Source organism: Pan troglodytes, chromosome 16, assembly GCF_028858775.2.
Source record: "Pan troglodytes isolate AG18354 chromosome 16, NHGRI_mPanTro3-v2.0_pri, whole genome shotgun sequence".
NCBI lineage: Eukaryota > Metazoa > Chordata > Mammalia > Primates > Hominidae > Pan > Pan troglodytes.
Genome location: NC_072414.2, coordinates 26408612 through 26425544, shown reverse-complemented (window position 1 = coordinate 26425544; position 16933 = coordinate 26408612). Strand labels below are relative to the sequence as shown.

The 16933-nt window shown below is 38.1% G+C and overlaps 1 pseudogene; it reads left to right on the top strand.

Moving 5' to 3' along the window:
• The first annotated feature begins 3805 nt into the window (after positions 1 to 3805).
• Positions 3806 to 16933, top strand: part of LOC107968579 (heterogeneous nuclear ribonucleoprotein L-like) — a 97317-nt pseudogene continuing 84189 nt past the window's right edge.

Sequence of the window (16933 nt, the reverse complement as noted above, 5' to 3'; positions counted from 1 at the left end):
TAAAATCATTTCAGTTAACAGATTTAAACAGAGTTTAGCTATGAAGCAATGAGTAATGGAATACAAACTAGTGAAAAAGATGAACAACTAGGGATTAAATGTTGAGGAAAATTGTTTTCTAATGAATTAATTTTGAATCGATAAGAGACAAAGAATAGGGACTTTTAAATATACAACTTTGGTGACAAAGTATTTGTCTATAAAAGTTTCTTATGTCTAGTGCCTTCCTTACCTCCCCAATATTATTTTATAACTCTCTGATAATTTCTAAAAGATACATATGAGATATTCATACCTTAAAAAGTCACCAATATTTTGAACTAGTATCAAAAATAAAGAAGTATTTGACATAGGTTTATTTACTGGTTTTTACATAAATAAAATACAAATATAAATCACAACAGCAAAGATAATAATTAAAAACTGCATACTCACCTTAGGGTTTTTAAATAAGCTAATTGTTTTTCTTCTACACAAATAGCTAAAAATGTACAGTGAATAAAAATGTACTTAATTTCTCCTTCTTTTTCTATATTTTGATTGGCTAGTGAACTGTCAAAAAGTGATGATGCTGAATTTTTGCTATTTTCTCTCTAAAGTGATGTTCTGAAAGAAATATATATATAATTTGCGGTTGTGAAGAAGCCCTTTTTTTAGTGCTAATTTATTTCCTTTGCGTACTTTGCAGTGGACATACATGTTAAAAATTTAACAGAAAGAAGAGGATAAAATAATCATGACATGAAGCCCTTTTAGAAATTAGCAATGTTCTCTATTAATAATGGTGTGATGATATGCCACTCCATGAGCTCTTGAACCAAGTTATTCATTATTTCTCTGCCACATGGAAGCAGGATATTTGGTCTTTGTCCTAGCTCAATGCAATGCCTATGGTTTTGTTACAGAAACCTTAATTTTGTCTGCTTTTAAGTAAAGCAGTTTTTATGCAAACTTCTCAGAGGGCAGCCAGATAACTTTCAAGCACATTTGAAACACCAGAGGTGACTCTGCCAAGTGCCCCAGAGAAAAATTCAAACTATGATAAAGACACTTCTTCAACCCATCTTTCTAAAGTTGCTGACTCTACAGGTTTATTATAAGCATTAGACGAAACCAGTTAGAGGCATGTGTCAAAGCTTGAATGTGCAGCTCCAGGTTAGAATGTCAGCTTTTCCTTTGGGTTACTGAAGAAGGAGAAAAGCCATTATCCATGCATGAAACAATAATATGGCCAATCAAATGGAAGGCATACATTTGGTAATCCAATCCCAATATTTGCCATTTGCTTTAGTGGGGCTTAAATAGGTCACTTAAGTGGTTTATGCTCCACCTTCTAGAAGTGAGCAGAAAAATATTTTAAATTAATGGTTATTTTACCATCAGCATTTTTTTTAAATTGAAAATGGAACACCGGTTTTATAACTAGTTTCTTCATTTTATTATTTAATGAGGTGGCTAGCCTTGATTTGAAAGGTTTTTTTTAACATGACTAGCTTTCTGACACTCTAATGCCCATTTTCTAAGACTTCTGTGCTGTAAGCTATCTTAAAGGGTAAGTGGTATGTCTTTAAATTCTGATTTTAGAGGAATTCCTAAGTTCTCATTACTTTCACATATTATTTTATCTACTGTGGAATGATAACTTTGTTAACATGAAGCTTTTCAAGCTGTCACTGTATTCCATCGGGTATTTCCGTTGGTTCATCAAAGTGAAATGAAATGAAAATGCAGGAAAAACAAATGAATAGAACACAATTAAGAGTAATTCATTTTGGCCAGGTACGGTGGCTCATGCCTGTACTACCAGCAGTTTGGGAGCTCAGGAGTTAGAGACCAGCCTGGCCAACCTGGTGAAACCCCGTCTCTACTAAAAATACAAAATGTAGCCAGGCGTCATGGTGCACGCCTTCTGGTACTGGAAGGCTGAGGCAGGAGAATCACTTGAACCTGGGAGGTGGAGGTTGCAGTGAGCCGAGATCATGCCACTGCACTCCAGCCTGGGCAACAGAGCGAGATTCCCTCTCAGAAAAAAAAGACTAATTCATTGAAACACCAGTTTGTAAAGCATCAGGGATGCTTTTCTCTTGTTAACTATAACATTGTTGTTGAAAAATCTGCTAAAATTTCACATTCTTTTTTTAAAAAGGTAAATGAATTTTAATAACGTATTATGCATAAAAATTATTTAAAGTTGACATTAATATAAAACTTATTGAGCTACTTTAAAGTTTTTTTCGCTTCCTTTTTAAACTTTCATTTTAGGTTTGGGGGTACAAGTGCAGGTTTGTTACATAGGTAAACTTTTGTCATGGGGGTTTGTGGTACAGATTATTTCATCATCCACGTATTGAGCCTAGCACCCATTAGTTATTTTCCCTGATGATCTCCCTTCTCTCTGCCTCCTCTCTCTGAAAGTCCCCAGTGTGTGTTGTTCCCCTCTGTGTGTCCATGTGAGTTCTCATCATTTAGCTCCCACTTACAAGTGAGAACATGCGGTGTTTTTCTCTTCCTATGTTAGTTTGCTAAGGATAATAGCCTCCAGCTCCATCCATGTCCCTGCAAAAGATATGGTCTCTGTTCTTTTTTATGGCTGCATAGTATTCCATGGCATATATGTACCACATTTTCTTGATCCAGTGTGTTACTGATTGCCATTTTGGTTGGTTCCATGTCTTTGCTATTGTGAATAGTGCTGCAGTGTACATATGCATGCATGTGTCTTTATAATAGAATGATTTATATTCCTTTAAGTATATACCCAGTAATGGGATTGCAGGGTCAAATGCTATTTCTGTCTTTAGGCTTTTGAGGAATTGCCACACTGTCTTCCACAATGGATGAACTAACTTACACTCCCACTAACAGTGTATAAGCATTCCTTTTTCTTCACAGCTTCACCAGCATCTGTTATTTTTTGACTTTTTAGTAATAGCCATTCTGGTTGGTGTAAGATGGTATCTCATTGTAGTCTTGATTTGTATTTCTCTAATTATCATGAACAGACAGTTTTGAAATTTTTACAATCTTATGAAGACAAATGAATACAGAATTTTCTGAGCTGGGGTACAAATGGCTTTTCTGGGGCAAGATTATAGAGATTAACAAAATGAGATTGGGAGAAATTGAGCTACATTATTGTCAAATTTAGCTTGCTGGGAGTAAAAAACAAAAAAACCAACAAAACTGAAGTCTTGCACTTATTAATAACTATTTCTGGCTTCCTTCCCTCTGCTAAACATGGATTGTCGGATTTCTCTCTGTGAGTTGTCCTCATCCACTACTAGAGTCAGTCAATGGCCCTACACTGTATTCCCTGGCAATGATTTTGCAATGAGTTTCGTTCAGGTTCTTAACACTTTAAGATAATGTCAACATTTTTCCTTAACTTCTCTCTGCTTCCAATGTCTTCCATTTCTAATCCGCCCTGCACACAGAACATTTTATTTATCCTTCTTAAATACAGAAACTACTCTCAATTGTCTACAGGATAAAGCACCAACCTTTTAAACTTTACCAAACTAACTTGGAAAAATAATTTCCTGGGAGAAGCGGCGTCGGCGGCTGGAGCAGAGGCAGCAGCCGGACGAGCAGCAGAGGCTGTCGGGAGCGATGAAGATGGCGGCGGGGGGCGGCAGAGGCGGCGGTGGCGGCTACTAAGGCGGCGGCAGTGAGGGCGGCGGTGCCCCTAAGCGGCTCAAGACTGGCAACGCCGGCGACCAGCACGGAGGCGGCGGCGGTGGCGGTGGAGGAGGCGCGGCGGCGGGGCGGCGGGGCGGCGGGGCGGCGGGGGCGGCGGGGCGGCGGGGGCGGCGGCGGGGAGAACTACCATGACCTGCACAAAACCCCTGCCTCCCCAGTTGCCCACATCAGGGGCCTGATTGACGATGTGGTGGAAGGTGACCTTGTGGAGGCCTTGCAGGAGTTTGCACCCATCAGCTATGGGGTGGTAATGCCTAAAAAGAGACAAGCGTTGGTGGAGGTTGAAGATGTGTTGGGGGCTTGCAACTCCGTGAGCTACGCAGCCGACAACCAAATATACATTGCCGGTCACCCAGCTTTTGTCAACTACTCTACCAGCCAGAAGATCTCCCTCCCCGGGGACTCCGATGACTCCCGGAGCGTGAACAGTGTGCTTCTCTTTACCATCCTGAACCCCATTTATTCGATCACCGCGGATATTCTTTACACTATCTGTAATCCTTGTGGCCCTGTCCAGAGAATTATCATTTTCAAGAAGAATGGAGTTAAGGCGATGGTGGAATCTGACTCTGTTCAAAGTGCCCAGCGGGCCAAGGCCTCTCTCAATGGGGCTGGTATCTATTCTGGCTGTTGCACTCTGAAGATGGAATACGCAAAGCCTACACGCTTGAATGTGTTCAAGAATGATCAGGATACTTGGGACTACACAAACCCCAATCTCAGTGGACAAGGTGACCCTGGCAGCAACCCCAACAAACGCCAGAGGCAGCCCCCTCTCCTGGGAGATCACCCCACAGAATATGGAGGGCCCCACGGTGGGTACCACAGCCATTACCATGATGAGGGCTACGGGCCCCCCCGACCTCACTACGAAGGGAGAAGGATGGGTCCACCAGTCGGGGGTCACTGTCGGGGCCCAAGTCGCTACGGCCCCCAGTATGGGACCCCCCCACCCCCTCCCCCACCACCCGAGTATGGCCCTCACGCCGACAGCCCTGTGCTCATGGTCTATGGCTTGCATCAATCTAAGATGAACTGTGACCTAGTCTTCAATGTCTTCTGCTTGTATGGCAATGTGGAGAAGGTGAAATTCATGAAAAGCAAGCCGGGGGCGCCATGGTGGAGATGGCTGATGGCTACACTGTGGACCGGGTCATTACCCACCTCAACAACAACTTCATGTTTGGGCAGAAGCTGAATGTCTTTGTCTCCAAGCAGCCAGCCATCATGCCCGGTCAGTCACACGGGTTGGAAGATGGGTCTTGCAGTTGCAAAGACTTCAGTGAATCCCGGAACAATCGGTTCTCCACCACAGAGCAGGCAGCCAAGAACCGCATCCAGCACCCCAGCAACATGCTGCACTTCTTCAACGCCCCGCTGGAGGCGACCGAGGAGAACTCCTTTGAGATCTATGATGAGCTGGGAGTGAAGCGGCCATCTTCTGTGAAAGTATTCTCAGGCAAAAGTGAGCGCAGCTCCTCTGGACTGCTGGAATGGGAATCCAAGAGCGATGCCCTGGAGACTCCGGGCTTCCTGAACCATTACCAGATGAAAAACCCAATGGTCCATACCCTTACACTCTGAAGTTGTGTTTCTCCACCGCTCAGCACGCCTTCTAATTAGGTGCCTAGGAAGAGTCCCATCTGAGCAGGAAGGTATTTCTCTTTCCTTTATGCCATTTTTTGGTTTTTGTTTTTGTTATTTGCAAAAGATCTTGTATTCCTTTTTTTTTTTTTTTTAATGCTAGGTTCGTAGAGGCTTAACCTTAATGGAAACGCTGGAAGTCTGCAGGGGGAGGGAGAGGAGAACTGATATCTCCCAAGATTAACCTTCACTTTAAAAAAATTATTGTACATGTGATTTGTTTTTTTTTCCTGTTCATACATTTGTGCTGCCCATCTACTCCTGGCACATTTCAATAAAATTGTTTGGAAAATAAACACAGCACTTGCTGGGGAAAAAAAAAAAAAAAGAAAAGAAAAACAATTTCCAATATTTGTTGTCTCAAAGATACTAGAATATACTGATTTATAGCTACTTATTTTTTCCAAACAAATTAGTCCACTATGAATAACCTCCACAGTCTCTTTTTGTTGTTGTTGTTATCTATCTGAATTCTGCCCATTTAAGGTAAACTGATGTCTATAATTACTCCTGCTCAAGAACTTCTAGAGCCTTCTAACATCTGGTAACCAATTCCGTCTTTAAAGTACCTACTACCATGATTTCAGTTTTCTTGACTGTATCCTAACAGAAAAAAATAGTACAAAGGGGTCACAAATGCAGAAGAAAAGCTGGAAAGATAGAATGATTAATATTCACAAATTTTAGAGTAATAGATGGATAGTTTTATTGTAATTGGAAGTGTGGAGGATTTCTGTGAATTGGTATACTTTTTTTTATACTTTAAGTTCTAGGGTACATGTGCACAACGTGCAGGTTTGTTACATATGTATACATGTGCCATGTTGGTGTGCTGCACCCATTAACTTGTCATTTACATTAGATATGTCTCCTAATGCTATCCCTCCCCCCTCCCCCCACCCCACAACAGGCCCCTGTGTGTGATGTTCCCCTTCCTGTGTCCATGTGTTCTCATTGTTCAATTCCCACCTATGAGTGAGAACATGCAGTGTTTGGTTTTTTGTCCTTGCAATAGCTTGCTGAGAATGATGGTTTCCAGCTTCATCCATGTCCCTACAAAGGACATGAACTCATCCTTTTTATGGCTGCATAGTATTCCATGGTGTATATGTGCCACATTTTCTTCTTTTTTTTTTTTTACCTAATTTCACAATTTATTATAAAACTACCATAAAAGCCTGATGGGATTTTGATTTGTATTGTGTATATATCAATTTCAGGAGAAATGATACCTTACAATCCAGCAATATGTTCTATACCTGCGTTTATCTATATCTTTTTTTATATATATATATATTTTTTATTATACTTTAAGTTCCAGGGTACCTGTGCACAACATGCAGGTTTGTTACATATGTATACATGTGCCATGTTGGTGTGCTGCACCCATTAACTCGTCATTTACATTAGGTATATCTCGTAATGCTATCCCTCCCCCCTCCCCCCACCCCACAACAGGTGCCGGTGTGTGATGTTCCCCTTCCTGTGTCCAAGTGTTCTCATTGTTCAATTCCCACCTATGAGTGAGAACATGTGGTGTTTGGTTTTTGTCCTTGCGAAAGTTTGCTCAGAATGATGGTTTCCAGCTTCATCCATGTCCCTACAAAGGACATGAACTCATCATTTTTTATGGCTGCATAGTATTCCATGATGTATATGTGCCACATTTTCTTAATCCAGTCTATCATTGATGGACATTTGCGTTGGTTTCAAGTCTTTACTATTGTGAATAGTGCCGCAATAAACATACGTGTGCATGTGTCTTTATAGCAGCATGATTTATAATCCTTTGCATATATGCCCAGTAATTGGATGGCTGGGTCAAATGGTATTTCTAGTTCTAGATCCTTGAGGAATAGCCACACTGTCTTCCACAATGGTTGAACTAGTTTACACTCCCACCAACAGTGTAAAAGTGTCCCTATTTCTCCACATCCTCTCCAGTGCCTGTTGTTTCCTGACTTTTTAATGATCACCATTCTAACTGGTGTGAGATGGTATCTCATTGTGGTTCTGATTTGCATTTCTCTGATGGCCAGTGATGATGAGCATTTTTTCATGTGTCTGTTGGCTGCATAAATGTTTTCTTTTGAGAAGTGTCTGTTCATATCCTCCACCCACTTTTTGATGGGGTTGTTTGTTTTTTTCTTGTAAGTTTGTTTGAGTTCTTTGTAAATTCTGGATATTAGCCCTTTGTCAGATGAGTAGATTGCAAAAATTTTCTTCCATTCTGTAGGTTGCCTGTTCACTCTGTAGGTTGCCTGTTCACTCTGATGGTAGTTTCTTTTGCTGTGCAGAAGCTCTTTAGTTTAATTAGACCTCATTTTTCTATTTTGGCTTTTGTTGCCATTGCTTTTGGTGTTTTAGACGTGAAGTCCTTGCCCATGCCTATGTCCTGAATGGTATTGCCTAGGTTTTCTTCTAGGGTTTTTATGGTTTTAGGTCTAACATTTAAGTCTTTGATCGATCTTGAATTAATGTTTGTATAAGGTGTAAGGAAGAGATCCAGTTTCAGCTTTGTACATATGGCTAGCCAGTTTTCCCAGCACCATTTATTAAATAGGGAATCCTTTCTCCATTTCTTGTTTTTGTCAGGTTTGTCAAAGATCAGATGGTTGTAGATGTGTGGTATTATTTCTGAGGGCTCTGTTCTGTTCCATTGGTCTATATCTCTGTTTTGGTACCAGTAGCATGCTGTTTTGGTTACTGTAGCCTTGTAGTATAGTTTGAAGTCAGGTAGTGTGATGCCTCCAGCTTTGTTCTTTTTGCTTAGGATTGTCTTGGCAATGTGGGCTATTTTTGGTTCCGTATGAACTTTAAAGTAGTTTTTTCCAATTCTGTGAAGAAAGTCATTGGTAGCTTGATGGGGATGGCATTGAATCTATAAATTACCTTGGGCAATATGGCCATTTTCACAATATTGATTCTTCCTATCCATGAGCATGGAGTGCTCTTCCATTTGTTTGTGTCCTCTTTTATTTCATTGAGCAGTGGTTTGTAGTTCTCCTTGAAGAGGTCCTTCACATCCCTTGTAAGTTGGATTCCTAGGTATTTTATTCTCTTTGAAGCAATTGTGAATGGGAGTCCACTCATGATTTGGCTCTCTGTTTGTCTGTTATTGGTGGATAAGAATGCTTGTGATTTCTGCACATTGATTTTGTATCCTGAGACTTTGCTGAAGTTGCTTATCAACTTAAGGAGATTTTGGACTGAGATGATGGGGTTTTCTAGATATACAATCATGTCATCTGCAAACAGGGACAATTTGACTTCCTCTTTTCCTAGTTGAATACCCTTTATTTCCTTCTCCTGCCTGATTGCCCTGGCCAGAACTTCCAACACTATGTTGAATAGGAGTGGTGAGAGAGGGCATCCCTATCTTGTGCCAGTTTTCAAAGGGAATGCTTCCAGTTTTTGCTCATTCAGCATAATATTGGCTGTGGGTTTGTCATAAATAGCTCTTATTATTTTGAGATACGTCCCATCAATACCTAATTTATGGAGGGTTTTTAGCATGAAGGGCTGTTGAATTTTGTCAAAGGCCTTTTCTGCATCTATTGAGATAATCATGTGGTTTTTGTCTTTGGTTCTGTTTCTATGTTGGATTACATTTATTGATTTGCGTGTGTTGAACCAGCCTTGCATCCCAGGGATGAAGCCCACTCGATCATGGTGGATAAGCTTTTTGATGTCCTGCTGGATTTGGTTTGCCAGTATTTTATTGAGGATTTTTGCATCAATGTTCATCAAGGATATTGGTCTAAAATTCTCTTTTTTGTGTGTGTCTCTGCCAGGCTTTGGTATCAGGATGATGCTGGCCTTATAAAATGATTTAGGGAGGATTCCCTCTTTTTCTATTGATTGAAATAGTTTCAGAAGGAATAGTACCAGCTCCTCCTTGTACCTCTGGTAGAATTCGACTGTGAATCCTTCTGGTCCTGGACTTTTTTTGGTTGGTAAGCTGTTAACTGTTGCCTCAATTTTAGAGCCTGTCATTGATCTATTGAGGGATTCAACTTCTTCTTGGTTTAGTCTTGGGAGGGTGTATGTGTCCAGGAATTTATCCATTTCTTCTAGATTTTCTACTTTATTTGCGTAGAGGTGTTTATAATATTCTCTGATGGTAGTTTGTATTTCTGTGGGATTGGTGGTGATATCACCTTTATCATTTTTTATTGTGTCTATTTGATTCTTCTCTCTTTTCTTCTCTATTAGTATACTTTTAAAGCATTATTTCAGTGAATCCATGGCTGAGCACCTACTCTAATCTAGGGGCTGCCATCAGCCATAACAAGAAGAATAAACCGTGGATTACAAGGCCTTCCCTTCAAGGTTGGTCTTGTTTATTTCTGAATGTCTTTACAGAGAACTCAGTTCTGATTTTGCAGAGTTTTATGTTACATGCTTAGGACAGAAAATAGGGACTAGGGAAGCTCTGAGATTTCTAGCATGTCTGTTGAATAAATAATACTATTTTTTCAACTTTCTTACTGCTTTCATCTTAGGATCTACAGCACTCTGAAATACTAGTCAAACCTCAGAATACCCCTGTGCTATGCTTATGGGTGATCTTTTTCTGAGATTTACTAAGGGGAAAATCTGATGGATCGTAGATCGCCAGGCAAGTTCCCCAGAAGATGCAGATCAGACCAAGGAGGAGCCTTTTTTCTGCAACAGGTAGTCACGTTACTGCTTCAGGACTGCAAGTTGGAATAAATGAAAATGTGTTCATGTATGTGGCCTTAAAAATGTCACACAGAATTTGAAAAGCGAGAGCTTATCCTTAGAAAAAGGCTAAAAGCTGGTAGACACGAGATAGGACTGGACACTTGGAGAACAGGCTGATATCTTCTTAAATGCTGGGCAGACCTTAAAAAAAAATTCTATGGTCTGTTTTTGCTAACTAGACCCTAAATACTCTTCTTAGTAACATCCCCACATGGAAATAACCATCAGTCTCAGATGGAAAGAATGAGAAATCATCTAAATAGAGATGCAGAAAAGATTTAGCAGGATGAAAAGAACTGAACAGCACGGAGAGATAGGTGATATATAGTTCCGGAATTATACATTCAAAACATAAGCTGGTGAGACATTTAGAGAAAGCACTTTTGCACGCATTTGTCTTCAGCCCTCTGCCACGGAAGTCCTCTAGCCCATGAAGAAAAGCAATGTTTCAGGACAACCAAGGGTTCTTTGAATCATCTCCTGTGTTCCTGTGGGACTTCCCTACCCTTTGGATCCCTCACATTGCTCACTGCTCTGTGTCTCAAGCCTCATCTCTTTGACATCCATATGGATTAGCTTTCTGGCTCCCAGTTTAGCTCCATTTCCTTGATTCTGACAACTTTACACATAGGTATGCTGCCATTTACATTCCACATGGCTCCTCACACATGTGTACAACATCCATTTAATTCATTTCGTTATAATGCTGAAATTCAGTGAGTTCCAACCATATGCTAAGGACTGTGCTAGGTGCTGGAAATTGGTAGTGAGCAACACACTGATTTTTAGAAGCGTGTATGTTGAGGAGAGGGACTAAAATATTAAAAATTATTTAAACAAAAATTATTGATATAAATGTCATGTAGAAAAACGTAGAATATGTGATGGCAAATAAGAAAGCTCCTTGTCTAGGGCTTCAGGTACATTGTCCCAGAGGTGTCACCTCTAGACTAAAGCCTATGGGGGCTATTGAATATGAGGGGACATGGGGTGGAATAGAGTGGCAAGGACTCCTGGGTACGTGCCTTGTGTGAAATTCTGAGTTAGGAAGGATCTGTTGTCTCTGAGGAATGAGCGTAGGCTAATGCCACTGGAGCAGATTAAGCATGAGGTAGGAAGGCTTCGTCTTGCTTTCCAAGGCGACAAATGCCTGGATAGCAGAAAGGAAAATGAAGGAAAGGAAATGCATTCAACTGCTGATTGGGACCTGGGGACAATTAGGTTGAGGGTGCGAGGAAAGTGAGATGGCCAGCATGGCTCCATGTTTCTAGATGAAGAAAGGCCATCTGGGCAGCATCTGCCTGATGTTGGCCAAGCCTATGATAAGCAGCAAACAGGTGCCCAGTTTCATCTGTCAAGAATAATATAAATGTAGCAACACTGTTCCCCTTATCACATATTTGTGAAAGTAAGTGTGTGTGTGTGTGTGTGTGTAAGGTGTGGAAGTCAAGAAAAGGCTGCTATCATGCTCTCTGGGTAGTTTTTGAGAGGGGAGGAAAGACCCAGGAAATAAAATGTAAATGAGATGCATAATCATGGTGAAATTTAAAAATAGAGTAAGAAGTAACCATGAATTAGATCCTTAAGGCAGAATGTTCTGGAAGAACATGGAGAGGATAAACAGCTTAGCTGAGTTCTTGATTACATACAGAAGTGAAACCCTTGCATATATACAAAATTGTATTAATATAAGAAGTCTTTGGTATGATTGAAGTCAAGACATTAAACTTCCTGAGCATATATGGAGTCATTATTTGAAATTTTTGTACATTCAAATTATAGTTTTATCAATTTTCTGGATACAGTTTTATTGAAATGAAAACAAACTTAAAATGTGGGAATATTGCCTGGAAAGTAGAATCAAATATGCAATACATTTCTAGAAATTAACAAATGTTTTCATTTACACTATAAGCAATTATTGATGTATAACCATGAATCTTTTCAGTTGTTTTCTGATCTTATAAACACTTCAAATAGTATTTATTTTTAAACTTTTTAATTGATTCAAAATTAATCTCAATAATTATAACAATTTTTGGATAAAGTTTATGTAATCATTGTTATTATCAAAAATGTAAAAAATCCAACTATATAAGGTTAAACCTTTACGGAAGACCACAAACTTATTCAAGCATATTTTTCCTTTGCCAAAAATATTTATCCCTTAATCTCAAACAAAAGATTATAGAGCTAAGTAGCACCTTTCTATGAAAAGAAAAATAACAATGATAACAATGAAAATAAAAATCAGGACTTAAGCTAAGAAAGAATGGAAAACCTTAAGGAATATAACAGTGACAGGCAGTTTTAGCATTAATTATGCAATCTCTTATTTAAAGTTAAACATAGCTATGAAAAAACTGAAACATTTTCTCGCTGAATGTGATATGCCAGCTGAATAGTGAGAAGGTTTGGCTTCTGAATAGCTTAAACTTAGCCTGGAAATGCAGATTGTCGGTATTTTCTCTGCCCTCCAAAATGGTGATAATGAAATCTTTCAGTCTTCCCATTTCCGTTATACGTAAATATGATAAAACAAGAACATGAAAATATGTTTTCAGTGCCTTGGGATGATGCATTTGAACACAGAGTCTTCATACAATCATCATATTGTCAGAACTTCTACAATGACAGTAGTCAATACTGAGAGCAAAAGGAATCCCAAAATTCTTCCATAACGAAATGTCTTATTAGCAAAGATTTATCTAACAGTTTCAAAGTATTTTATAGTCTAAAAATCACATACATTCACACATATGTATTATTTGAATAAATGCCTAAGAAAATGAAACCAAAGTTTAAAGAAAACACATTTTTAAATTTTAAAGCAAAGATCATTTATTGCTCTAACTAAAATGTTAAATGCCTCTTAAGTGTGTCTATGATTCATGGGCAAAGCAGACATTATTCCTGACGGATTTTATTTCTTGGCAATTTTTGCTCACTTGAAATCCCTAGAAAATACACCCACCAGGTTAACAACAATTTTAGAATAACTTATGAATTGGCTTTTAGGTAAAGTTTCTGAATATTCATTGTTGAGCTACCTCCTGTTCCACACATAAATTATGATATAAATTGTTCTAAATGTAATATATATTATTGTTACATGTGATCAAGTGTCACACATGTCCCCAAATACCTGTTCACCTCATCCGCATGGCTGAATGGCAGAAGTTTTAGAGCAACTGCCCCAAAGCAGCAATGTCAGCCATCTTCTCCAATCTTCCCTACATTTCTCGCAGCTCTCTCATAGATGACAATATGCTCTTCGCCAAGATCCATCCTTTCTTAATTATATGGAAAACCTCAATTTCATAACCCATGAACAGAAAGGGGAAAATCTCTCATTCTTTTACTCTCTACAGTGCCAAATATACTGTTTGATTTTTCACTTTCTGCCTCTCTGACCCTGTTTTCCTGTGTATTTTTCTTTCTCTTCTCTCTTTTTTAGTGATCAGGTAATTACCTCTGGTCCGTACTGTGGCCTCTTTTCCACAGTTTTATTTTGAAAGTGCTCTCTGCATTATCAATTCCTCTCCCTCTCTAGATTACACCAATTCTCTATTTTTTAGTAGCTTCATTTTGGAAACACCAACAGTGGCATTTTTATGAACACAGTACATTTTCATACACACACACATACATGCACACACACACACACATACATACACACCTCTGTTAAAGACCTTGAAACCCAGAAAATTCTAAAAAAGTAGATCAGAGATGTACTTCCTTTCAACAAATTCAAATTTGGCCAAAAATATCTTTTTGTGAATACTTTATAAATGTATATCCTCATCTATTGAAAATCATGCATAATGTTTCCAATTGTGTTGAAATGCTTCAGTATAGGGTAGCATTTTTTCCTGTTTTCACTTAAGAACTGAATAGAACCCAATGCTGAGAAGGAGTAACAAATGAGATCCCTTCCTGAAGCAACTATGAGGGTAATATAAAGTCCACAATATAGCTCCTTTTTGAAATATGATTAACCATTGAATTACACTAATCTCTTTGTAAAACCCGGCATTATGGTAGCATGTGCAGTATTGGAAATAGAGTTTTTAGTCCAAATGTCAAATGATAAATTATAAATGCTGAACACTAATGTTCTCCCTCCAAATTGCATTAAAAGTGCTCTGCAGCATAGGAAATGGAAATTTTAATTCACTAGTCTACTTATAACTTCAAGTTAATCTTCTTATAAAATTGTCTGTCTTGGATGGGGAATATCACACACCAGGGCCTGTCATGGGGTTGGGGGAGGGGAGAGGGATAGCATTAGGAGATATACCTAATGTAGATGACGAGTTAATGAGTGCAGCACACCAACATGGCACATGTATATGTATGTCACAAACCTGCACGTTGTGCACATGTACCCTAGAACTTAAAGTATAATAAAAAAATTAAAAATATATTATTTACAATATCATAAAAATAAAATACCTACAAATAGAGAAAAAATTATCTGTCTTACAAAGTATATTTACACATCAGTTTACTAAACTGAAATTAGAACATTTGTAAGAATTGATATAAGTATAAAAATATTGATTATGTATAATTAGCATTTTTATTATTGATAGCATTTTTTAAATTAGAAGAAAAAACAAGGTTTATTATATCACGAAAAGCCAGCAGAAACATGCAATTGCGATATTATATCCTTAAATATTCACGGATGTCTTGTTTCCATTTTATTTACCCCAGTTTCTTAACGTAGTAATCTTGAATTCAGCAAATATTTATATATGGTGGCTATGTATCATTTACAATACATAGTAAAAATCACTGATAACTTGAATGAAGTATTGCAGGAAGTATCCTAAAGAACACTAGGAAAAAAATCTATCATTAATATATTGAAAATTACAAAAGAAAATCCATCCCTGTTATGCTAAAATAATGAAATTTGTTCTTTGTAATTTCCTAGAAGTAGATGGATAAAGTAATTTACAAGTTTTGGGTTAGTATGTTATTTAACTTATTTTTTTTTTATTTATTCTATTTTTTAAATTTTTTTGAGACGGAGGCTCTCTCTGTTGCCAGGCTGGAGTGAAGACTATTTATGATCTTGGCTCACTGCAACCTCTGCCTCCCGGGTTCAAGCGATTCTCTTGCCTCAGCCTCCCAAGTAGCTGGGACTACAGGCGTACGTCACCACGCCCAGCTAATTTTTGTATTTTTAGTAGAGACAGGGTTTCACTATGTCAGCCAGGATAGTCTCGATCTCTTGACCTTGTGATCCGCCTGCCTCAGCCTCCCAGAGTGAACTTATTTTTTCAATGTGAAGCAATCTAACATATAGAAAAGGGAAGCATATAATATGCTTTTCACTCACATTCTAGTGATGCCTTCTCATTTTCAACAGAGCAATACTTGGAATTTTATATGATTGGGCATTTGCACTTTATAGCAACAAACTGATCAGTTGGTGGGGTGCCGAGATAATATGTGCTAATATTTCATTTATACCGTACTTAGGAGGAAAATTATTGGAGACATGTCAGCTTATCTGTGTAATACATTCAGGGTCAGAATACAAAAATCACAAGTACACATAAGGCATTTAGCATAAGCTTCCTGACCTAGCTTTGAAGTGTTACAACATAGATTATTTGCCTCCAATTCAAAATGTCTCTTCCCTTAAGTTAGGGACATAAATGGAACCATATTTTTCAGTGCTTGAGAAAGCATCCTTTTAGAGCAATGGTACTGAATTAAGAAATTCTGGTTGAGAATATAGTGGAACTTTAGTGTCCCATGGACAACCCTTCAACATTTCTTATTTATTTATGTACTCAAAATCAGTCCTGTATATTCGGAGAAGACAGAAATAATGGCTGAGATCCTTTCCACCTCAGTTGGCTTGATTTTCTAGGCATAGATATACTATCGCTTAGGATCATAGAAAGAGCACTGGGGCAAGGGTCAGGGGAGCTGAATCCTAGTCGTTGGTTTGACACTTACAGGATGTGGGGTTAGCGTCTATGTTCCTATCTGTAAGTGCTTGTCCTTTCTTAGAGTTGTGACTCTAAGGATTTTATTTTTATTTTATTTCAACAGAATTATATAAAGTTTTAATTTCTCATCTCCTTCCACAAACATGTAAAAACTAAACACTGTCCCTCAATTATCTTGTTAATGCCCCTTTCCATTAATTTTATCGCCAAATTACTGTTGTTCTTGGGGAAAAAAATAAATGACAAGAGCAAATCTCCATCATTTTCAAGCCCCAGTGGTAAATAATGTTAGCAGTTTTGGATGGATCCTTTCAGAAATTTTCAGTGTATATATATTCTCATTAAGTGGTGATGAAATTATTCTCTACAAGCTCAATTTCTACTCTTCTTTTTGTAATGCAATATTTATTGACCACATTTATATTAACATATTCTTTATAACATCTGCATAATATTCCACGGAACGGTCATTTTATAGTATAGCTAATGAGTTTATATTAATGGACTTTTTTGCTATTATAAATAATACAGTAATAAGCATCTTCATATATATTCATCTAGATTGATTCTTAGTGTAAATTATTAGTGGTGCCATTGCTGGATGAAAGGAAGTGAGTGTTTTAATTTGCCAGATATTTGCAATGGCTCTTCAAAAATTTGGACCTATTATAGTCTCACAGGTGGTGCATTAGCATGTTTCTTTCCTTTATCTTTGCTAAAATTGAATGTTTTGCAACTAAAATTTTTGTTAATCTGATATTGTTTCAATTGACATTTTTTAAACAGTTATGATTGAGGTTGTACGTTTTTTCACATGTATTTTAATTATCAGCATGCTTTTCCTGATTAACTCAATAATTTTTAGTAAGTTGTCTATATGCTATGATTTC